Consider the following 22,944-nt stretch of genomic DNA (forward strand, 5'->3'; position numbering starts at 1 on the left):
CCTCTCACCTCCGCGGGGCGCTCGTGCGTTCGCTGGGCCGCGGCCGCGGGACCCACGTGCCTGGAGCCCCGCCCGCCGCGCCTAGCTCCTGACCCGTGGGTCAGACCTGGGGCGGGGCGGACCCTGGACGGACCCTGGCACCGCCCCGCTCCGGCCGCGACAGACACCAGGCCACCCTCGCTAGGACTCGGGCGAGAGACACGGCCGCGGGGTCAGCGCGTCCGCCCTGGCGCTGCCCGCGGAGGGGCTGGGGGCGACTGTCCTACCGCCTGGCGGGACGGAGGCCACCCACCTCCCTCCCAGGAGATGAGGAGAGATTTTCAGAGACGCTAAAGTTTTGCAGTTTGTCTGGTGCCTGTGTGACTCCTGTCTCTGCTGCCGCGAGACGTTTCCAGAACCCACGCCCTCTTCTCCCAGGAACCTACTCAGAGGACCACGCTGAGAACTCGCCTCCGTTACTTGAGACCCTGGGGTAGGGGGTCGGGGGGTGCTCCCCATTGGCCTAGGATGGAAATCCAGGCGTTCAGGGTCGTGCTTGTTTCCAGCTCTGGAAAGGGATGGGGGGCGGGGGGAGCCTCCGCTATGCTCCCCTTGCTTAATCTTAGCCGGAAAGAGTCACTAGAAATTTCCTGAACACCCGGCTCTTTTAGACCCTCGTCTTGAGCTGGTTCCCTTGAGCTGTTTTCTCAGACTACACTAGCCACACACATCACTCCCTTCTCTGCTGTCAACTCCCCTCTGATGGCCTTCAAGGGTCAGGGAGCCTCTCTCTGTGCCTTTCCTAGATTGTGAGCTCCAGGAGAACAAAGACCAGGTCTGCCCTCTTCCTACTGTGGTCCCAGAGGTCCCAGAGTTGCTCAGTGCTTGTTGAATGTATGAGTGGATGAATGCCCCCTCTCTCATTCTGCTCTAGGCATCAGTCAGGAGAGTAGGTTCTGGCTCAGCTTCAGCACTCACTCTGGGAGACTTTGACCCAGTTCCAGTCCCTCTCAGGCCTCCTGTTATATAAAATAGAGGCAATCACACCCTCCTGCCAAGCAGTGTCCGTTCATCCAGGACTTTGGACAGTCAGTGTCTGGACAAGTGCAAAGGAGACCTGTTTCTGTGGCCGAGGAGCTTGCTCAGGGCCCTGGGGGCCTTGGGTCCTGCTGGGCTCCACATCAGTTGCCTGGGGCCAGGCAGGATGCTGGCTGCAGCCCTGCCAGGACTGGGAGCAGATGGACACACACCCTTGTGTGGCTGAGCTGCCTCTGCAGTCCCCAGGGACCTCCACCCGGGAGACACAAAGTCCCTTGTCCAGCCTCCTCTGCCTATTGTCCTGGCTGGTCCATGTAGCTTCTAGGGGGCTAGGGATCCCTATGGCCTTTACTTATGGAGTCCAAGCCTTGGGGTCCCAGTGTGGGGAAGTCCTCCTGGGCAATGGAGGCCCTGGCCAACCCCTCCTCTCTCCTCTCCCTAACGACCTCCACTGTAACTGCTGTTTAGGCCCCAGGAAAAAATTCCTTTGATGAAGATTCCAAGATGAAGACCAAAGGCTCTGCCTCAGCCTCCAGCCAACTGGAGGGCCAGCCCAGCGTCCTGCTCCTGCTCCGGTCCAGCTCCCTTACTTCACAACCAAAGAAAAACTGCATCCGGGAGACACATAGGGTCTGAGCTACCACAACAGGCAACTCAGTGAGGCCTGAGGAGCAGAGGAAAGAGACTTGCAATATGGAGAAGGGCCAAGGGCAGAGAAGCATGAAGGGGCATTGCAGGGCGAGGAAGCAGCAGGTGCCAAGCAGGAGGTGAGTGAGGGCCCAGCACTTCAGCATCGATGTCTGCACCCCCTCTAATGGGGATCTCTCTGAGGGCAGGGCTAGGGTCCATCCTGTTCACGGTTAAATGCCCAGCACCTAGCAGTGTCCCTGTCACCTGGTCAGCCTCCATGAATATTTCTGAGCAAATGAATTAAGAACTCTAGTTAGTGACTACCTTCTTTGGGCTAGTCATTGTGTGAAAGTGTCTCTAATCTTCACCAGAACCCTGGGAGGTAGGTGTTATCAAGACCATTTTACAAATGGGGAAACTGACGCTCGGAAAGGGGAATCGAATGTTCAAAATCATGCAGTGAGTCTGCGTGGGTCCTCTGGCCCTGGAGCTGTGACTTGCTGGAAAGGAAGGCCCTGCTGAGTTCCCGGAGTGATGACTGAGCCGTAGCGTGGGGACCCACACTGCGGCTCCGGTTACACAGGGCTGGGCCTGCTCCAGCAGCCTTGTCTTGCTTGCTCTCTGGACTTCTGTGTTGGCCTGGACCATCCTGCCTCCCTCACCAATTGGGAACCATCCTCCTCAGGTTACCCGGGCAGGGGCCAGGCCTCTGATGCCAAATGCAGCCTAGAAGCTCTGGCTCTTAGCGTGCCAGGGTGCAGGCACCCAGGGAGGCAGCCAGGAGACAGGAAGCCTGGTCTAGGCCTGGGCAAGCCTCTGTTCCACCTCCCCACCAGCAAGTCCAGCTGCATAGTTTGTGGGACCCAGGGTGAAACGAAAATGTTCAAAAACTAATAAGAATTTCGAGATGGGATAGCAGAGCATTAAATCAAGTGCAGGGCCCTTGGAAGCATGGGGCCCTATGTAACTGTGCAGGTCACATGCCCATGAAGACAGCCCTGCCCTCAGGCCTTGGTTTCCTCCTCTGTCAGATGGGAGGATGAGAGCCACCTGTCCGGGCAGTGATGAGGATGAGGTTAGAGATGTCAGTAGGAGGTCCCGTGAAGAGCATGAGGCTTCGGTAGGAGTCCCCGTAGACATCACTTGTTATTTAGGTCTCAGCACTGGGTAGCAGACCAGTTCTTGCTAGGAATTGGATTCCTCACACAGCTCCTTTTCATGGACCAAAAACTAAGGCTCAGAAAGCAAAACGAATTCCTCAGGCTCACGCAGACTCAAAGGGGGAAGCCAAGATCAGAGCCCTAGCTTGTCTCTCTACAAAGCTGGTGCTTTTTGTAACACAGGCGAGAGAGAAGGGCAGGAGTGGGGTGGTGCAGGGGGGCTACTCAGGACAAAGAGGGCCACTGTGCAGACACAAAGACCTGACCACAGAGGCCCCTGCGGGGGCTGGGCCAAATGGGTGGATAGAAAAGCCGCATGGTGACTGCTGGAGGTGCCAGGAGCTGCCTCCCAGCCCCTCCCTGGTTGTGATGGGGAGGAGTGGGGTGGCATGCAGAAACCAGCAAATGGGTCAAGGAGGAGAAACAGACTCAGGTCTGGGCCCCTTACCCCAGCCCCAGGCCTCCGGAGCCCCAGCTGCCCACCCCACCTCTCTCCAGCTTCTCCTGGGCAGCCTGCCAGCCTAAGGACTCCTCTCTCATAACACTGGCCACCCTACTTTCCCCCACCTCAGAGAGAGTGGGGCTCAGGCAACTCACCATCTGACGGTCCCGACTTCACACTCTGACTCGGAAGCTTCCAGCCACCCTCCATCACCCATAGGAGGAGGAAGCATAAGCCCCTCAGTGTGTCATTCAGGCCCTTTGTGACCTGCCCCGTTGACCTTTTCACACTCATCTGTCCCCAATCCCCATCCACACCCCAGTCATATGGGGATGTCCCACTATTCTCCAAATCACAGGGTCCTTTCTCGCACACAAATGTGTTTGCTCTTCCTTCTTCCTGGAGGTGCTCTTTCCCCTTCCCGTTGCCGGGTGAACTCCTCTTTCTCCTTCAGGAACCGGCTCAAATGCCCCCTCCACCAGGCAGCCTTCTTCCATCCCCATAGTTGGATTTAACCTCCACTCTGCCGTAAAGGTTGGACTCACCCAGTCTCCTGCAGTGCTTATCCCACTCTGACTTGAGCTGTAGTTTGGATCCGCAAAGCCTGCCTGGTGGAGGGGGCATTTGAGCTGGGCCTCAAAGGGCAGGAAGACGTCATTAGTGGATGACAGTGGAAAGCAAAGAACGAGAGCTGAGAACTGGCAATGTCAGCCTTCTCTCAAAAATTTTGTCTGACTCAATCTATTTGATTTCTGAGTTCAGATAGCAAGGGGTCCATAGGCAGGAGTTGAGCATGCAAGGGGGCTGTGTCACGGGATAGATAAACCAAAAGGGCCAAGTCAGGGTGGGTTTTATCTGCCATACTATGGATTTTTTTTGTCTGCTTGTTTAAGAAGCACTTGAATTTATTTCTCAGTTCCATAGTTTACTAAGTAATTCATTTCTGCTTTTATGTTTATTATTTTCTTCTTCTTAGTTACCTTGGGGTAGCTTTTCTGTTCTTTTTCTACAAACTTATTAAAGTGGATGCTTATTTTGTTTATTGTCATTCCTTTTAAATAATGTTAAGCTTTTAAGGCTATGATTTCCCTCTGAATTCAGCTTTGGCTGCATTATGTATGTTTTGATATGTAAAGTTTTCTTTATCATTATTTTATAAATAGTTGGTAGTTGAATTTTTAATTTCTCTTTCACCTAATCAAAAGTCTTTTCATGGGAATATTTAGGTTTTGGTGTTGTTTCTTTTAATTGTTCAAACTTGCGTTATGAATTTCTACTTTTATTGCAGGTATGTAGGGAACATTGGTTTAACTAAAGTCTGTGGTTTGTGTATATTTTATTTTTTACAATTTAATTTTTATGTGTTCCATGAATTTTTTAAAAGGAGATGTGTGTTCTCTTTTTATGGGATCTATCTTTTGATATTTATTAGTCTAGTTGTACTATATACATGCATACACACATATATTTTAAAATAATGTATATCCATACTTATTTTTAGTCTATATAACCTATTAGGCTGATAATGATGTCTCTCTTACTACTTTTTTGTTTATATCAACTTCTATTTGTATTTCATCTGTTTTGATGCTCTATTATTCAATATTATTCAATGGATTATATATTTTTAATAAATAAAAATATCCACCTCTTGGGGCCGGCTTGGTGGTGTAGTGGTTAAGTTTCCACACTCTGCTTCAGTGGCCCAGGGTTCAGTGGTTCAGATCCTGGATGTAGACTTACACACCGCTAGGATATACAACTAGGATATACAGCTATGTTCTGGGGCTTTGGGGAGGAAAGAAAAAAAAGAGCAAGATTGGCAACAGGTGTTAGCTCAGTGCCAGTCTTTTTCACACAGACACACACACGCAAAAAGCCACCTTTTGTCACATTCAATGCTTTTAGGAGCAATTTTTACTTTTATTTATTTATTTATTTTCCTTCCTCCCCAAAGCCCCAGTGCATGGTTGTGTATCCTAGTTGTAAGTCCTTCCAGTTCTTCTATGTGAGCTGCCACCATAGCATGGCAACTGACACACGGGTGGTGTGGTTCTGCACCTAGGAAGGGAACCCAGGCCACCAAAGCAGTGAGAGTGCTGAGTTTTAACCACTAAGCCATCAGGGCTGGCTCAATTTTTATTATTATTATTATTTTTTTAAAGATTGGCACCTGAGCTAACAACTGTTGCCAATCTTTTTTTTTCTGCCTTCTCTCCCCAAATCCTCCCAGTACATAGTTGCATATTTTTTAGTTGTAAGTCCTTCTGGTTGTGCTATGTGGGATGCCACCCTCAGCATGGCCTGATGAGTGGTGCCATGTCCTTGCCCGGGATCTGAACCAGGGAAATCTTGGGCCACTGAAGCGGAGTGCGTGAACTTAACCATTTGGCCATGGGGCCGGCCCCTGTTATTTCTTATATCACTGTTACCACCCTCTATTTTGCACTTACTTAACATAGCTTTGTCTGTGTTTTTTATGTAAATTTTCTGTGTCATTAACTTTTTTACTTAAAAATTGGAATGAGTAATATATTTACATGTTTCAAAAATTAAAAATATAGGAAAAAAAGATATACAGAGAAGAATCTCCCTTTATCCTCCATTGTTCATCTACGCAGTTCCTACTCCTCCCTTCACCCCTAAGCTGGAGGGTGTGTAGGAGAGGAAGACAGTTCCTCTGCCCTCTAGGTCATTTTGGTTGGCCCAAGAGTTAAATGGACATGAGACAGAATAACAGGAGAAAATCAAACAAAGTTTAATAACATGTATATGTGGGAGAAACCCAGGAAAACTGAGTAACTCGCCAAAATGGCCAGAGCCGCCACCTTAAATACCATCTTTAGCTAAAGACAAAGGAGGATGTTGGGGTGGTGGTTTGGGACTTCAAAGGAGAGGAAGGCAATTTACATGGAGATGGAAAAGCGAATATTTGGTAAACAAGTGTTTGCTGGGCGGATTACAGACAACATGACCCTAGAGACAGAACTTTGATAAGAGTGGGCTTAGCGAGGACCCTCCCAGTCTACTGATACCCAGAGTTATTTATGGTGATGGCCTGTCCTGGGGCCAGGCCTTCTATCTTAAATTCTTTTAGGCAGTTAGGGGGAAGGTCAAAGTTTCTTTCAGAGTCTCCTGTCCTTAAAAATAATCAAGCCAAAGCGACCCATTTTGGGGTGGCCAATTCTGACCTCCCACAGGTGATTTTATTAGTTTCCTGTGTATCCTTCTTTGTGCAAATGCAAATATTTCTGCTTTTTTCTTTTAAACACAAAAACGTAGCATACAATACACATGACCTTGCTTTTTATCACTTAATTGTATCTTGGGGATTTTTCCAAACTGGTAAGTTGGAAGCTTCCTCATTCTTTTAGGGTTGCACAGCACCACATTGTGTAGGTGTACTATAGTGTATTTAACTAATCCTCTGTTGGACGTTTTCATTATTTCCAGTTTTTTGCTAGTACAAACAATGCTGCCGTGAATAACTGTGTACATACGTTTTGTTCATGTAGGAGATTGCACAGAAATATTATCACTAGATCTGAAGGACTGTGCATTTGTAAATTTTATAACTGCTGCCCAATTGCCCGTCTTTGGGGCTGTACCGATCAACCCTCCCGTCGGCACTCGGTGAGAGAACTGTTTCCCCACAGCTTCGCCAACACTGAGAGCAAACTTTGGGAGTTTTGCCAACCCGACCGGTGAAAAATCATGTCTCAGTGTAGTTTGAATTTGCATTTCTCTTATTTTGAGCCTATCTTTTCATAACCAGAGAGCCATTTAAGATCTGTTTGCATTTCCTTTTCTATCATATCCTTTAGCCATTTTTCTATTAGGTCGTTGGGCTTATTGATTCCTATTAGCTTTTTATATTTTAGGAAGACTATCTAACCCTCTGTTGGTTACCTGAATTAAAAAGATTTTTCCTAGTTTACCATTTGTCTTTTGACTTTACTTAGGCTTTTCTTTTTTTTAATGGTAGAAGTTTTTGTTTTTCTGTGGTTGAATTTATCAATCTGCTCTCTATGGCTTCTGAATTTTGAGCCGTAATTAGAAAGACCTTTCCTACTCCAAGATCTCTTCCCATGTTTTCTTTCAGTACTCTTATATCTCGTTTTTTACATGCACATCTTTAATACATTTGGACATTCTGTGTTATTTTAAGTATTTCTGATAAGCAGCATATAGTCGAGCTGAATTTTGGTGGATTTTTTTGTTTTGTTTTTTAAAGATTTTATTTTTCTTTTTTCTCCCAAAGCCCCCCGGTACATACTTGTGTATTTTTAGCTGTGGGTCCTTCTAGTTGTGGCATGTGGGACAGCGCCTCAGCATGGTCTGATGAGCGGTGCCGTGTCCATGCTCAGGATTCAAATTGTCGAAACCCTGGGCCACCGAAGTGGAGTGCACGAACTTAACCCCTCGGCCACGGGGCCGGCCCCTGAATTTTCTTTTTAAATGTGAGAATGTGAGAATCTTTGCCTTCAATAGCATAGCTTAGTTTACTTACGTCTATTTCCTAACTGACATAGTCTTGTTTTACTTTATTTTTGTGCTTCCTTCCTGCTTTGTTTTTTTGTCCTTTGCTATACATTCTAGGTTTTTCTTGTTTTTATCTTCTATTATGATTTAGAAAGTGCAGCTCTAGTTTGTAATTGTATAAAGCCATTAGATTAGTCAAGTACACGTATCTAAATGCATATGTATTCGTTTGTCAAAGACAATAAAAGGTGTCACTTATTGAGTACACTTATTGACCCCCTTATCCTCGGGGTACGTTCCAAGACCCCCAGCGGATGCCTGAAACAGAATAGTACCAAACCTTACACATGCTATGTTTTTTCCTATACATATATACCTGTGATAAAGTTTAATTTATAAATTAGGCACAGTAAGAGATTAACAGTAATAATTAATTATAAAATAGAACAATTATAACAATATACTGTAATAAAAGTTACTGTAGATCTTAGCAACCTCAGCATACAATTTTTTTCTTTCCTTATTAAGTCGAGAACTTTCACCTTTTCACTTAAAGGAAGCACTTCACAGTTTCTCTTTGGCATATCTGACCTGCTGGTATCACTACTCTAGTGCTTTGGGGCCATTATTAAGAAAAATAAGAGCTGCTTTAATACAAGCAGTGCAATACCTCAACAGTCGATCGAATAACAGGGAGGGCTAGCAGGCGACTAATGGGCAGGGAGTGTATACCGTGTGGATACACTGGACAAAGGGTTGATTCACGCTCCTGGCGGGATGGAGTGGGACAGAAAGAGATTCATCTCGCTAATCAGAACTGTGTGCAATTTAAAACTTATGAATTGTTTGTTTCTGGAATTTTCCATTTAATATTTTCAGACCGTGTTTGACCTTGGGTACCCATAGAAAGTGAGACTGTGGATAAGAGTAAGAGGGGACCACTGTATGTGATAAACATTGTGCTGACTTGCTTTCTGCAAGTCTCCACTACCATCTGCTCTTTACAGATGAGGAAACAGAGCTCAGAGTGCCTAAGTAGCTCGGCTAAGGTCACCCAGCAATTTTCGATAATCGCCTCTGGATGATGAGAAATTTAGCAGGCTTCAACCAGTCCAGGCCACCCCTGGAGCTGGAGTGGCAGAATCTCAGTTGAACACCATTGCTGAAGGTGAGGCAGGGGCCAATTCTTCAAAGCAAAGTCCCCTCAAGGATTTAAAATCCCCAACATGGATTTCACAAGGGCCTCACATTCCTGTGATACCACACTGTGATTTCTACCAATCTGATAGGTGAAAAGTCACATCTTGCCGGTCGTTTTGATTTGCATTTCTCTGATGAGTGGGACAAGCGTCTTTTCCTGTGTTCGAGAGCCATTTGCATTTCCATTTCTGTGAACTACCTATTTACAGCCTTTGCCACTTGGGAGGCACCCAACAAACAACCCCTCTCTCAAAGCTTCTTGGTGCGTGTGTTTGTTTTGAGAATATCGAACAGATGACTTTTGACTTTTATTGTTTCTTATAGAAAATCGTTGCATAGATAATAAGCTCTCCATCTGAATCTTTAGAACAATTTTCTTCTTCCTTGGGTCTAGGATCTTTGCTCAGGTCCCATGTTGATTGTTTTGGGGTCACTCTCTCTTGACCAGGCAGAAAGAAGGCCAGGCCAGTCACCCCCTCCTGACGCTCTCAATGTTATGCTGCATTGCTTAATAATGGCGAAGTCTTAATTCCACCATTAGACAGATGGTGTAGAAACAGAAAGGGCCAAGCTCATGAGGTGGAGTAGGGAATTGTCATCCACATCATCATTAATAATAGCTGCCACTTAAACAGCACTGTATGTATGTTATATCCCATTCATTATATATACGTATAGTATCATATATAGGATAGCATATATATATGTAAAATTATTTACATATGTGTATGTGTGTATATATATGCACTAAATATATATACACTAAATTTACACACACGCACTCAAATTTAGTTCTCACAAGCACCCTCTAAGATTGGCACTGTTACTACCCCTATTTTACAGATGACAAGGTGAGGCACAGAGAGGTTAGATTACTTGCCCAAGCTCACACAGCTAATGACTGGTGGAGCCAGGACTCTGCCTAGGCTTTCTGGCCCCAAAAATCCGTGCCCTCAACCACTCTGACTGGCTTTGAAGATAATCCTGTTTGGTTGGGGAGTGGCCAAAGGTCCACCCGGTCAGTACAGCCCCTGGGTCCCCGAGAGAAGAGTAGGCAGTGGGGATGAGTCAGTCTCATGTACTTTGGAACCCCTGGTTCTGCATAATTCACTTAATCCTCTGATTCATTCATTCAACAAATATTTATTGAGTGCCTACTATGTGCCAAGTCCTGTGCTAGGTGCCAGAGACACCAAGATAAATTCAGTATGGTCCTCGTCCTTTAGGAGCTTGAAGTAAAGGGTGGCACATGGTCAGTTAATGACACAGTGTGACACACGCTGTTCTGTTTCAGAGGGAGGAGCAGGTGGTGTGTCATATAGGGACGTGTTTCTCTATCTGTTCACATCTACCACCTAGTTACTACCATCCCTCCCTTGCATTTTGCCTTGTGATCTTCTCTTGTCTTTAGTTCATATAGTATCACTGCCAGTTTTTGTAGTTTTGTGTATCTTCCTGGTCATTTTCCCAGGGAGTGGAGAGTGGGCTGATCAGTCATAGCTGCTATCACTTTTTTTTTTTTTTTTTGGTGAGGAAGATTAGCTCTGAGCTAACATCTGTTGCCAATCTTCCTCTTTTTTTGCCTGAAGAAGAGTGTCACTGAGCTAAGATCTGTGACAGTCTTCCTCTATTTTATGGAGGATGCCGCCACAGCATGGCTTGATGATCAGTGCCACCTCTGCACCTGGATCCAAACCCACGAGCGCCGGGTTGCTGAAGCAGAGAGCACAAACTTAACCGCTACGCCATGGGCCAGCCCCCTGCTATTACTTTTTTTTCATCCTAGAAGTGTGGACTTGTTCTTGTGAGTGATGGGGAGCCAGGAAGGGTTCTGAGGAGGGCAGATGGGCTCTTTAGAATGAGAACTCGGGCTGTAGTGTGGAAAATAAATTGAATAGGGAGACGAGGCATGCAGTGCCATCAGGAGGCTGCTCAATCGTTCCGATGGAGGATGAGATCTGAACAAAGGCTGTGGCTGGGGTAGGGGAGGGGGGATGGATCCAAGGAATATTAAGGAAATGGAATTAAAGGGACTTACTAATTCATTCAACAATGTGTTTTGGTTGTTTTTTTGTAAAGATTGGTACCTGAGCTAACAACTGTTACTAATCTTCTTCTTTTGTTTTTCTTTCTGCTTTTTCTCTCCAAATCCCCCCAGTACGCCTCAGTGTGGCCTAACGAGTGGTGCCATGTCCGTGCCCAGGATCCGAACCAGCGAAACCCTGGGCGTCTGCATCAGAGCGCACGAACTTAACTACTCAGCCGCAGGGCCGGCCCCTCATTCCACAATGTTTAATGAGTACCTACTAAGTGCCAGGCACTGTGCTGGGTGTCAGGAATACAGCAGGAAACAAGACACACTGCCTGCTTTCATTGAGTCTAGAAGGGGAAGGTGTCTAGAAGATGACAAGTGAGTGATGGGGAAGTATAAGACATACAGGAAAACAGAAGTGGGGACGTGAGGGAGGAGGCCAGGCTGATGCCCAGATTTCTGCCTCGGCTGCAGGATTAGATGGTGGTGCCATTACCTGAGCCAGGGACCCAGGAGGGCAGAACCCCATGGCTGCCTCTCTGAGTACCCCCAGCCCAGGACAGGCAGGAGAAGGGGAGGTGGTGAGCAAGTGACTATTGAATGAATAGATAAATGAATGTGGGCATGAGGATACTCCCCAGCCCCCAGCCTGACCCTAAAAGAGGAAGGTGGGGAGTGGTCTAGAAAGAAACTTGAAATTTCAGGAAGCCCAGTAGTTACTCAATGCCGACAAACTGCCAGCCTCTTCTCAGTTACCCAACGGGCCACATGAGGCAGCTGTGACTCTCTTGATGTCAAGCTCCCAGAGCTGGGCTGCCATGACTCAGTGTATTTGGGGCACAGGCAGCGGCAGACTCAGCACATCCCTGGCTGTTCTGAGGCCACCGGCGTGGATCCCACAGGTTGCTGGAAGTCTTCCTGGAACCCAAGGGAGGAAAGAACCAGCCCTGCAAAGTGCCTGGTACATGTCCCCAGAGTTATGGGCCTTTCCTCTGGCTCCTGCATCCCCTACGTGCCCCTCTGCCTTAACATGGAGCCCCCCGCTGTGGGTCTGCCTGTCATCACCCGAGGGCAGGACTGAGTGATCACCTCTCTGTGCTCAGTGCCCAGCCCACACAAGCCTTCCCCCCAGCATGTGATGGAAAATGTTTCTTGGGTCAGTTCAGAGAAAGCTGTGCCTTGACCCCCAGAGGCTGGTCTCTTCCACCCTCAGGAAAAGACCAACCAAGAGCCACAGAAACACCAGTCCCATTCTTGGCATGTGGCTGGGATGCCTGTGGTTACGACCCTGAGTGGGTGGGCTAAGGCTCTGAAAGCATGTGACCAAGTCGGAGAAGGCACCAACCCACTACCCTGCCCCCCCTCGCCCCCGTCAGTATCTGAGAGTCTTGGAACTTCAGAATCTTAGAATCTGAAGGATAGAAAGGCCCTCGGGGGTTGTGTCCTCCAGCTGCCCTTTTGAAGAGTCCCGACTGTGCTGTCCAGGCCCTGATCACAATGCTTTTGGCCACAGGAGCTTCCCGAAACCTGGGACCTGAGCCTTGCCTTCTGTGACTTCCCTGAGGGTCTCCTCTCTATCTTCAAGGCCACAGAGACCACACTTGCCCCTCAGGGCCCAGAACAGCCCACCAGAGCCTGGGCTTGGGTGGGGGTGGGGGGTCTCTGCAACTGTCGCCTCCAGCCCTTGCCATCCTTGCGGATGAAGAAGTGAGCAGGAGGTCCCCTCTCCAAGGCCACAAAGGTCATCACATGCAAGAAGCAAACCATCTGTGGGGCCACATCAGGGCCACAAAGGCCAAGGGACAGGCCATTGCACGAAGCAGGAAGCCAAGTGCTGAGACTATCTTGATGCATGTGCAAGGGTCATTCAGAGCAGCTCTCCTGTGTCCTCGCCGTGTGACTCGCTGCCTAGTCTTTCTGAGCCTGTTTTCTTGTAGGTAAAATGGGGTTGTGATGCTGAGCTGGTGGGCCCAATGTGTGGATTGAATGTGTGTGTACAGGCTCAGCCCAGCGCAGCAGTGGGGGAGCGCTCCGTGGATCGCGGCTCTCACCTGGCTATGTCTGGAGACCTCATGAGCTGCGTACACCGCCCCTGGCTCCTCCAGACCCCTGCACTGGCAGCTCACGTTCACTACCAACGTGCAGTGCGTCCAGGCTGAGGGGCGACGGCAGCACCACTGGGATCCGAGAACCTGCTCCAACCTGGCGATGGCTCAGCGCCATTGGCCGCGCCCAACCTGTGGTCTCCCCGCCCTTCGGGTCCTTTCTACCTGAGAGTGAGCTGGGCTCTCCTTCCCACTGTAGGATCACTTATTTGTATGGCTCTTCAAGCAAGACGTCATGTGTTTGCTCAAGTTTCCCAAGTGCTTGCTGGGAACAGGGGACCATAAGAACCACTGGGAGCTGGGGTGGGGGTAGGGGGTTTGCCACACAGCCAGCCGAGGGCAGGAAGTGGTCAGGCGGAAACTGCAGGCCCTGCTTCCACGGCACCCCACATCTATTCCAGTTCAACTCGTCCACAACAAAGGGTTGGGTGTTTGTTTTTCTTGACTATAGAAATAATGCCTCTTCATTATGGAACATTTGGGAAAATACAGAAAAATAGCAAGCACAAAATAAAAAATTCTGGCAGTTCTGATCCACGCAGGTAACTGATGTTAAGATTTTGGTGTTTTTCTATCATCGTGTTCTATGCATTTTAACCCAGTCATAAAGTATACATGACTGCGTACTCTGCTTTTTTCCATTCACCACAACAGCACAAGCGTTTTCCTGGGTTTTTACAACCTAGCCAGTTAAATCCACCCTGTTGATTTCAGCCCGTCATTCTCACAAAAGTCCTCAATTTGTGTTAGGATTTACTCCTCTTGCCAGAACAGGATGGTGCTGTGTGCCAGTCTGGAGGAAACAGGAGAGGGAGGAGGAGGAGAGCAAGAGGAGAGGAGGTGAGGAAGGAGGGGAAGGAAGAGGAGGAGATAAAATCAACACCACAGGGGTTCGGAGGTTCCTCTCTCTGCCCCGCCTCTCCCCCTCGGGATTTAGGGATAAATCCGTTTCTCAGAGTTGAAAATCCCCAGGACAGTCCCCTGATCCCCTGAGTCACCCGGACTCACCGATATCCTTCTGGATCTTCCCCTGCTCGTTCTGTACACTCAACCCTGAAAGGAAGGGAGCTCACTCCCTGTAGGAAAAAAGCCTGCTTCCCCGGGGACCAGTCCTGCAGACCCTGGCCAACAAAGACTCTGCTCCAGCCACCCTGCCTCCTTTTGTGTCCTCTGCCCACTTGTCATGTGACCCGATGTTTAAGCCTCTATAGTCCAGTCACCTTCTCTGGACCCAGAGTATACCCCAGAATGTCAGAGAGGCCTCAGAGCCTCATGTGAATCTGATTGAGTGTGGAGCAGAGTAGGGCAATCACCTTCTCTCTTCTGGACACTATGCCTCTGTTAGTGCAGCCTGCATTTGCATTTGCTTATTTGGTAGCCATTGCCTTGGCTCATGTAGAGCTTGTGGTCAGCTCAAACTCTGAGCTCCTTTTAGCATCGTTGTTGGTAAACCAGTTCTCCCACTTCCTGTCCTTGGACAATCATTTGAAGAAACCCGCTGCAAGACTTGATATTTTGCTCTCTTTATATACTTGCATTGTGAATTTTAGCTCTTTTTTTTAGAATCTTTTATTTACTTATTTATTTATTTGAGGGAGATTATCCCTGAGGTAACATCCATGCCCATCTTCCTCCACTTTATATGTGGGACGCCTGCCACAGCATGGCTTGCCAAGTGGTGCCATGTGCACACCCGGGATTCGAACCGACCAACCCTGGGCCGCTGAGAAGCGGAATATTCGAACTTAACCACTGTGCCACCGGGCCGGCCCCCTTGGCTTCTTGTCATGGGTAAATTTGATACATGTGTGCCATGCCTTTATCCAACCTATTGATAAGATGATAACCTGAACTGGGCCCAAGTGAGAGACCCCCTTTCCACAGGCCCTGACCCATAACCAGAGCCACTGCATAAATTTAATCTGCTTGTGAGAAACCTGTGAAGAAATATCACCTTCTTTAAAAATCCAATCATGCATAGGTCTACACACAAAAGAATTCCAAACGGGCACTAAGACAAATACTTATACATGAATGTTCACAGCAGCACTATTCACAATAGCCCAAGGGTGGAAACAACCCAAATGTCCATCAGCGGATGAGTGGATAACAAACTGTGACATATCCATACAATGGAATATTACTCAGCCATAAAAAGGAATGGAGTTCTGCTACATGCCACAATGCAGATGAACCTCAAAAACATAATGCTGAGTGAAAGCAGCCTGATAGCAAAGGTCACATATTATACGATTCTGTTCATATGAAACATCCAGAGTAGGTTCAGGGGCTGAGGGGAGAGGGGAATAGGGAGTGACTCTGCAATGGGTATGGGGTTTTCTTTTGAGGTGAAGAAAATGTTTTGGAACTAGTCAGAGGGAGGGGTTGCACAACACTGTGAATGTATAAATGCCTCTAAATTGTGCACTTTTAAGCGGTTAATTTCACAGTAAGTGAATTTTACTTCTATTAGAAAAAAAAAAAAATAGCCTCTGCAGGGCCAGCCCAGTGGCACCGCAGTTAAGTTTCCTGCTCCACTTCGGTGGCCCAGGATTCACCAGTTTGGATCCCAGGTGTGGACCTACACACCACTTATCAAGCCATGCTGTAGCAGGCATCTCACATATGAAATAGAGGAAGATGGGCATGGATGATAGCTCAGCAAAAAGAGAAGAATCGGTGGTGGATGTTAGCTTAGGGCTAATCTTCCTCAAAAAAAAAAAAAAAGGGCTCTGCAAATGAAAAAAGTCCAGTGCCTTCAACAGACAGCCTTGTGCTGGGTGTTAGGGACAAAGAGATGAATGAGACCTGCTCCCTGCTGAAGCCGGGAGAGCCTAAAGTCTTTGAAGCTGCAAGGCGGCTACCCTCTGAGATTCACCTTCCACACTGTGGTTCTCTCACTGGGTACTGTGGTTACCACCAGGCAGACTTCCAGGGGTGCTGCCCCTCTTGTCTTAGTGATCTGAGCTGGGACAACACAGAGGCATCAGTAACTTTGCAGGGGAGAAACCTGCGAACCTAACCTTTGCCACGTGCTCAAGGTCAACGTCACCAGTGATAGGTCCTGTTCATAGTACGTACCCTTGAGCTGACGTGGTGAGGACAGCCCTTTACCTCGGTGGTCCTACTCCCAAGAACTCACAACTCCAGTCTAATCATGAGAAAAACATCAGAAAAAAACACATCGAGAGACAGTCTACGAAATACCTAACCAATGCTTCTCAAAACTGTCGGGGTGAGCAAAAACAAGGAAAGTCCAGGCAACCGTCCCAGATCCGAAAGAGGGGAGGGAGTCATGGTGACTAAATGTGACGTGGTATCCTGGACAGAAAAAGGACACTGAGTGAAAGCTTAGGAAATCCAAATAAACTATGGACTCTAGTTAGTTAGTAATAATGTATCAATATTGGTTCATTAGTTGTGACAAATATAAGGTGTTACCATAGAGGAAGCTGGGTGGGGCATACAAGACTCCTCTGTACTATCTTTGCAACGTTTCTGTCAACATAAAAGTATTCTTTTATTTTTTATTTATTTAGTTTTTTGAGGAAGATTAGCCCTGAGCTAACATCTGCTGCCAATCCTCCTCTTTTTTGCTGAGGAAGACTGGCCCTGAGCTAACATCCGTGCCCATCTTCCTTTGCTATATATGTGGGACGCCTACCACAGCATGGCCTGTCAAGTGGTGCCATGTCTGCATCCAGGATCTGAACCGGCAAACCCCGGGCCGCCGAAGCGAAACATGTGAACTTAACCGCTGCGCCACCGGGCAGGCCCCAAAAGTATTCTTTCAAAACGCTTATTTATTTTAAAATATTAGCTGAAAAATGCATCCTTTTAAAATCCTTACAGGGGCTGTAACAAGGCTGTTCAGACAAACATGACGACGAGGAAATGAACAGAGTGCAGTTTGGCGTACTAGGTGTCACCTGGTTCTCCAGGTGCTAATTGACACCAGGGAGAAAAATAAGGCCTTACCTGACCGCACCCCCGCTGTGCAGGCCCCTGACCGCCTCCTCCTGCCTTGTAGACACCAGTACCTTTAAAAATCCAGACTAAGAGAGTCAGAGTGTCTCTTCCGTAGCCCAGGACCCCACTGCAGTTCTCTCCAGGCCCTGGACCGCACGTCCTCCCCAGGGGACTGGCACCAGGAAGAACTTTAGATGAGACATCACACTGCCTTCCCGCGGGTGCAGTCTGGAGGCCTGACGGCCAGGCTCTGAGCCAACAGTAGAATGATACCTTAATCCAACATGACATTCACAGATGCTCCCGCCCACTAACGAGGGGTCATTTCCGTCTCTGCTGAGGAAGAGAACATTCCTCTGTTTGGTACATGAAGATATCATGGATGCCTTTGACAGAGGTCTTTCCCTTGTTTTTATCTGATTTTTTTTTTCCTGAGCTAACATCTGTTCCCAACCTTCCTCTCTTTGTATGTGAGCCTCTGCCACAGCATGGCCACCAAGGGACAAGTGGTGTGGGTCCATACCCAGGAACCGAACCTGGGCCGCAGAAGCAGAGTGTGCCGAATTGAATCACCAGGCCGCTGGGGCTGGCCCGAGGTCTTTCTCAAATACAGATGCAGGGTAGGGCAGTGCCAAGGTTAAGAGGAATGTTTGGAATAGACAACCCTAGACATGAATCCTGACTCCATCACTTACTGATTTACTTAAATCCTGTGACCCTCAGTTTCCACACCTGTAAAATAAACATTATGATAATAATGTCTCTTCTAGGATTGTTGGAGGAGATGAGAAGCAATAATTCATGTGACGTGCTTAGCACAATACCTGGTCTCAGGATCCTGTCAAGGTTCTTGGATGGAGCTGATAAGTCCACAGGCTCCAGAGAAGTGGCACTTGCCACCAAGGTCACAAATCCATTAGTGATACAGAAACCAGAGTAAAGAGAGAGGACTGGCTGGATCTTAGAGCCGGGGGAGAAAAGGAAGGGGCAGCAAAGGGTTTACCCACAACCAAACTTGACTCTGAGGGTTCCTGGGGAGGAGGCTGCTGCAGGACGGCTCTCGAGATCTCATGCGCGTCTGCACCCAACAGTACTTTAGTTTTCCAGGGCCATCATCGACGAGTCGTCATTAAAACTGCCCCACATCCACCCCAGTGAGGGCTTGTGCTGTACCAGGCACACACCCGGAGAGGCCAGGGTCGTCCAGGAGGTCCAAGACATGGGTCGATGTGGCCTGAGCTCCAGATATTAGCCCTTTAGTCGAAGGACAGTGAGGAGGCGCAGGTGGTACAACCTGGGGAAGCCAGGGTGGTGGAACAGTCGGAAGTCTCAGGGCATATCAGCCCAAGTTGTACCCTGGCACCCAGCACTGTGCCTGGCACACAGTAGGTGCTCATTAAACACACAAATGAGAAAATGAAAGGTCCCTGTCTTCAAGGCCCTCACAGTCCAGCAGGGGAGACATGGCGCACGACAAACCCACAAAGAATCTTGTCCAGCGGTGGGCCCAGACTGTGGCCGTTGGACACCCTGTGGGAGCAGAGCACTTCCAGGGTGACTCAGGGGATGGCGTGAGCCTGGGCCGCAGAGGAGGAAGGCTGCATGTGTGCCCAGGGCCCAGAGTCCCAGCAGAGCTGGGGAGCTGCATGACTCACTGCAGGGCAGGGCTGCAGCCTAGAGGAAGGGTGGGGCGCCGAGAGAAAGTGCCAGTGAAACCCAGGAGGAGCCAGCCTCACCCCTGCCTTCTGCTTCCCTCCCTTCTTCCACAGTTTACTGCTTCTGGGCAAAGGCCGCTGCAGAGTTCACAGACAAGCAGCAGCCTTGATGGCATCCACAACGTAAGTAGCAAAGATCACAACTGGATGAAGCTGGAGTGAGTTTCTGAGCGCTGAAAATAAGCAACATTTTGGAGGTTACTCAAAAAGATAAGGGCAGCTCAGTGTAACAGATGCTTGAGCCTCAGTGTTTGACAAAGTTGGGTTAAAATCCTGGCTTAGACTAAACCCTAAACTCCTAGCACCCAAACCTCCTGGGCACATCACCCAAACTCCCTGAGCCTCGGTTTCTTCTTCTGTAATCCAGACATTGGAGGTGGTGTCTGTGGGGGCCCTGCTCATTCAGTCGGGGCTTGGTGATGGGTAGGTAGACACGGCCTGTCACTGTCACTGCACTGTCTCAGACCGTGGCTGTGAAGGAGACCTGGCAAACAGATGCAGAAAGGCAGAGGGGGCTCCACATAGGGCAGAGCCACTCCCCTTTGCTCACGTTGCTGAGTGACTGTGATCACCTACTGCAATTGCCCCAGCAACCTCCGATGCTCCGACGGAAGAGAACGGTGCCCTGTGACTGGTCCTCCGGGCCAGCCGGGCGCAGCCACATCCACCCCTCAGCTCTCTATCAATCCATCTGCTCTGCTGGGTTCTCAACCCCGTCCTAGAGGGCATGAGAGACGAGGAAGACCCAGCCGCTGCCCTCTGGAAATATGGAATCTTGCAGGACAGGCCACTCTGCACAACAGCACGCCATGATGCCGAGACTCCGCAGGTCACGGGTCCACAGCACTTGCCGGAGCTGCCCAGTTAGGCTCTTTGCATGGTGACCTCTCAGCCTCATGGGCACAGATCCTCCTCCACGCCAGCCACACCCCTCTCGCTGTTTGTTCACTGCAGGCACCAGGCCCTCGCTGTGCTCTTCCCTCTGTCTAGAAGGCCCGTCTTCCACCTTTCATGGGGAAGGTCTCCAGGGAGGCCCTCTGTCCTCTGTTCTCCCTCAGCACCTTCATTTCTTCCAGTAGCATTGACTGAAGGCTGCTCTGTGGTGGGGCCTGAATAAAACAACGTGGGCTGGAAGCCTCTAGTCGCATGGACTCGTCAGTCCCTGTGAAAGGCAATTGTCTCCCCGTTTTGTGACCGTTTGTGTGTCTGTCTCTCCACTAGACGGTGAGCTCCATGGAGGCAGGGGCTGTGTCCGACCTGATCACGGGTGTGTGTCTGGTGCCTGCTACAGAGCCTGCTGTATATAGGGCACTCAGCTGATTGAGTGGCTCTGTGACACAGTCTGACAGCACTGTGGGAACTCAGAGGAGGCAGTCCGGATGCTAAAGAATAGCTATGGAGGGTTCCTGCAGTGGCTAGTGTTTGAACAGATGGGAAGTGGGCAGGAGCAGAGCAAGGGTGTGGAGGAAGGCATGAGTCCGGTCGTGCAGGAGATTTGGGGTTAGGGGGCGCCCACCAACCTTGATGGAGGAGCGGTGGTGAGGTCAGCTGGACGGGAGGCAGCAGGAGTTCCCATGCTGCCTCTTGGGCCCTGGGCCTCTCCACCTCTCTACACAGCTCTTGGTTTCTCCCGATCCTGGCTTCTCCCTCCCTCGGCCCCCTACTTCCAACAAACCATCCAGGAGTCCATAGATAAGGGACCTGGAGTACAGCAAGGTACGTGGCCAGAGCCCTCGTCATCTGAGAGGCTAGGACCCTCCTTTGCTGAAGGCCCAGCTCCAAACACTTTCCCCACCTACAGCTGTGAGATAAAACACAAGACATCCAGTTAAATTTAAATTTCACACAAATAATGAATAATTCTTTAGCATAAATAATATTTGGGACATGCTTATAGTAAAAAATTATTTGTTGCTTATCTGAAGTTCAAATTTACCAGAGCATCCTGTATTTTCCTCTGTTACACATGGCAACACTTTCCCCACCCCTCATTTCAGAGTCTGCCACTCACCCCTGCCTGGAGCCTCCAGGGAACCATCAGAGAGGTCCTGGGCCTCCTGCAGTATACTCAGCAAAGCGGGAATTTAGAGCTGGCGGGGACACTGAGGATTACCTAACCCCATGCCTCCCCGCACATGTGGACTAGGACACAGAGGCCAAGAGGGCACAGGCCCTGGCAAACCCTTGGGCCCCTCATAACTCCTGGACTGCAGCTTGGGCCTCCTGGAGAACAGAAGGCCCCCGGGGGTCGGGGGTGCTGCGTAAGAAAGGACAGGGCCCTCCAGGACTAGATGAGGCAGGGAGTCTCCAGGTTCTGGCTCTGACACCCTCCCAGACCACCCCCCACCCCACAGTTTCCCTGATCCTGGCCCCCAGGTGAGTCACCCCCACCTGCCGGGCTAGATCTAGAACAGTGCCAAGGCCCCAAGGCCCCGGGCTCCTCCGCTCCTGCTGGGCTCCCTGCCCGGAGGAACCCAGTGGGTGGGGCTGAGGGAGGCTCTCAAGTGCAGGAGTGGTGGGTGCGGCTGGACCTCACGGGAGAGGCTGGCCTTCCAGAAAGCTCATTGCCTCCCTCTCAGGCCCTTCTAATAGCCAGGCCAGGAGGGGCCCTCGGAGACGAGTCAACTCAACTCCCAGTGGGGAAACTGAGGCAAGGAGTGGGACAGGTACTGTGCTGGGCTGTGAGCTCCCCAGGTCTGGGTCTCTGGTTCCCTCCTCTGACTGCTTTAAAGCCCTGCCTGGGTCCTGGGACCGCGAAAATAACAGCACAGGGCTGGGATGGACTGACAGTGGGTTTAGGGGTGCTGCTTGGTGAGGGGTCAGGCTCTCACCCGTCTGCCTCAGCATGCCCGTCTGGACCAGACAAGCCCACAACACCTGGGCCTGCCTGGCCAGGGAACTTAATCCCAGAGTCAGACTGAGCTGACCACTCCCAGTCAGTGTGGCCCAGGGGACAGCACTGAGCCAGGAGTTGATGACCTTTTCTGCCTTGCCATGTGGCCTGGCCCATCCCCACCCCTTACTAGGCCGGGCTCTGCCTGTCTGTACAATGATGGCTTTGGGCTGACACCTCTAAGACCTACCACTTCGGCCCCACTTTGGCTTCTTCCTGCTGCCTCTTCATCCCAGACCTCTGTGCCAGCCACTCCTGCCCTACCCTGGGGGTGTCCTTTATCCTTAGGCCACAGACCCTCCCTTCCATCCTGGTCAGGCCCTTTGCTGACCCTATTCTCTGTCCTTTCCTGGGGCCCAATTCCAGGTCCTGTTGTCTTGGGGACCATAGGGCCTAAGGGACTGTCCTGGGGGCACTTGAGACACTTTAGAGTCATCCAGAGGATGTGGCTCACAGAGGATCTGTCCAGACTTGCCTGGCCCCAGTCCTCTGACTAATCTAGACATCTCCATCTGCAGTCATTCCATCTCCCTGGTATGACCAAAGCCGAGCTCAACATCTTTCCCCAGACCTCCTCCTCTCTCTGCTGCAGCGAGGGCACCTCCAGCCAGCTGGTCACCCGGGCCAGGAACCTGAGAATCACGGAGCCTCGTCTCACTCCCTCCCTGCCCTCATCCAATCCTTCACTAAGTCCTGGCCATCCCTCTGTGATGGCCTGGGGCTTGTCCACTTTGCACCTTCATCAGCCTCACCTCTGTTCCTACTTCATCTCTCACCTGAACCACTCTCTCTGCCTTCAATCCGGGCTCTATGCAGCAGCCGGAGAGGAATGGTACAGGCAACAAATCCAACCTCTTCATTCTCTTGCTCAAAACCCTTCCATGGCTCCCCGTTGCCCTCAGAACAAAGTCAGCTCCTTGGCCTGGCATTCAAGGCCCTTCATGATCTGGACCCTGGCAGCCTCAACAGCTCATCTCACCCTGCTGTCCACTGACTGCTGAGCATTCTCCAGCTCCCAGCCTTGGCTCGAGGCATTCGCTCCACCTGGAATGCCTCCCACCTCCCTAATCCTTAGATTCCTCTGCCTTCAATCATCTGGAGGGTCCATGGTGGGAATCAACTTGTTGTCTAGGAAGGATAGATAAACAAGGCTTTTCCCAGGGTGCACGTGTGTGTTCTTAGAGTCAGTCAATGTTTATCTATTTATTCATGTACACACAGCCTTGTTTCAAAAAGGATTTGAGGTGGGCCGTTAAATATTTGTTGGGTACCATCCTTGTGCAGCAAAGCCCAGTGTGC

At 49.8% G+C, this 22,944-nt stretch overlaps 1 protein-coding gene and 1 long non-coding RNA gene across 5 annotated transcripts in view; one reads left to right on the plus strand and one right to left on the minus strand.

Moving 5' to 3' along the window:
- The window catches only part of P2RY2 (purinergic receptor P2Y2), a 35,143-nt gene extending 16,493 nt beyond the window's left edge, over window positions 1–18,650 (minus strand). The window contains exon 1 of one of the 2 annotated variants that reach the window (XM_070624183.1): window positions 17,047–18,650. The gene's annotated coding sequence lies outside the window, so the exon portion shown is untranslated. Of the gene's footprint in view, window positions 1–8; window positions 201–17,046 lie in introns of those variants that run through there. The other variant, XM_070624182.1, reaches the window with a different exon arrangement.
- Window positions 103–13,614, plus strand: LOC139083964 (uncharacterized). 3 transcript variants are annotated; one of them, XR_011541164.1, is made up of 5 exons: window positions 103–472; window positions 1,486–1,784; window positions 11,090–11,341; window positions 11,807–11,924; window positions 12,477–13,614. It is a non-coding gene; the product is annotated as an uncharacterized lncRNA (long non-coding RNA). The 3 variants fall into 3 exon arrangements; XR_011541163.1 differs by lacking the exon at window positions 11,807–11,924; XR_011541162.1 differs by lacking the exons at window positions 103–472; window positions 11,807–11,924 and having other exon boundaries at window positions 1,172–1,784.
- Window positions 18,651–22,944: the final 4,294 nt, after the last annotated feature.

The sequence above is a fragment of the Equus przewalskii genome, chromosome 6, assembly GCF_037783145.1.
Source record: "Equus przewalskii isolate Varuska chromosome 6, EquPr2, whole genome shotgun sequence".
Lineage (NCBI taxonomy): Eukaryota > Metazoa > Chordata > Mammalia > Perissodactyla > Equidae > Equus > Equus przewalskii.